Source organism: Terrapene carolina, unplaced genomic scaffold (assembly GCF_002925995.2).
Source record: "Terrapene carolina triunguis isolate 2854851 unplaced genomic scaffold, T_m_triunguis-2.0 Scaffold17197, whole genome shotgun sequence".
Lineage (NCBI taxonomy): Eukaryota > Metazoa > Chordata > Testudines > Emydidae > Terrapene > Terrapene triunguis.
In genome coordinates this window covers 1-1954 of record NW_020681548.1, presented here as the reverse complement: position 1 = coordinate 1954, position 1954 = coordinate 1, and positions in this window count along the sequence as shown.

Here is a 1954-nt window from a genome sequence, read left to right as displayed (position 1 = left end):
AGTGTAGCAGAAAATGTTTAATAACATGAGGTAAACAACATCAGCATAAAATTGGAAAAACACCACAAACAGTATTCATAACACAAACCATGAGCAAAACCCACCCCAGCAAATTGGGCTGTGTCCTTTCCCTTTGGTTTTTTGAATCCAGCAACCCAAAAATCACCCAGAGTCCCCAAAGTCCAACAGCCCCAAAGTCTCTTGGGTCCAGCAACCACCCAAAGTCCCAAAAGTCCAACAACCGCCAAAGTCTCTGTCCCTGGTCAGTGCAGCCCCAGAGTAAAAGGGGGGGGCACGCAGGGTGTTAAGGGGCACCTTACGTGATCCGAGGCTGGCCAGCCGTCTGTTTCTCCGTGGGGGTTCCGCCGCAGCCTTCACCACAAGCCAGTCCACTTTCCTGCCATCCCACGAACTGCTCCGCTCTACAAGCTGCTCCGCTCCGCTCACCGACCAGTGAGCCGTTCCAGCCGTCCCCGCAAACAGCTCCACTCGCCGTTCCTTGGGTCACTCCAACCGGCCCCGCAAGGCTCCACGCCGCTCGCTGCTCCTCCAGTCGTCCCCACAAATTGCTCCGCCAGCTGCTGAGCAATATAGCTTCAGGCTCCCCCACTAGTTAACACAGCACTCAGTGATCTCAGCTCTTAATAACATTAGCTCTTTTGTGATTTCAGCTCTTAGCGATTTCAGCTCATAGTATAGTAGGGGAGCCCCAGTGCTGGTGCACCATTGGCCCAAAGTGAATTCAGCTCAGCAGCCTGTAACTAGACTCCTAAGGGAATCAAAGTTAGCTCTGACATTCAACAGTGGAGAGAGGAGGCGGTGCAATTGGTGTTTCAAACCCTCAGAGGGGGGCCCATACCATCAGGTACAAATACCTGTCCCCATCCTCTCTCCATTCACTGGGTTTTGTAACCCATGCCCCTTGTCAAGCAAGTGCTACTTAGGTAATGGTGAAGGACTCACTCAGTCCTTCTGTCATACAACAGTTCCACTGGCCTTGATTCACAGAATCAGGGTAACAAAACTTTATTCTTCCTGCCCCAATAATAGAGAAACTGGGGATCCCACACCAGCCAAAGTAACCACTTTCAGTTGCTGTGTTTCATGCCAGGCGAGTGGGTGTGCCTATGCAAACAAGATCAGCCCCTGGAGTTCTTTTCCACACTCGCCATAATTCACCACCAGATGTCAGGGTAGAGCTCATCCTGACTCTGCTTACATCTGTTTTAGCTTGTTGTTCGCTCTTGGGACTGAGAGGGACCAGACATCAATCCAGGTTCTACCCATCTTTCTAAACAAGTCTCTCATATTTCAAACTTGTAAGTAAAAAGCCAGGCAAGGCGTCTTAGTTTTACTTTGTTTTCTCAACTTGTAAATGTACCTTTTTACCAGAGTGTTTATCTTTGTTTGCTGTACTTTGAACCTAAGACAGAGGGGGGTCCTCTGAGCTCTTTAAGTTTGATTACCCTGTAAAGTTATTTTCCATCCTGATTTTACAGAGATGATTTTTACCTTTTTCTTTAATTAAAAGCCTTCTTTTTAAGAACCTGATTGATTTTTCCTTGTTTTTAGATCCAAAGGGTTTTGGATCTGTATTCACCAGGAGTTGGTGAAAGGAAGGAGTGGGGGGAAGGGTCAATTTCTCCTTGTTTTGAGATCCAAGGGGGTTTGGATCTGTATTCACCAGGGAATTGGTGAAAAGTTTCTAACAGCTTCCCAGGGAAGGGAATGGTGGCAGCAGACCAGAACTAAGCTGGTAGTTAAGCTTAGAAGTCCTCATGCAGGCCCCCACACTTGTACCCTAAAGTTCAAAGTGGGGATACAGCCTTGACACCCATGCATTCCAGTTGCATCCTGAACTGTGAACAATTTTACCTGCATTGTTCTTAGATCATTTTGAATTGCAGTGGTTACTGGCCCCTTTCTTCAAATGCAGAAAAAGGAATTCCTGCCC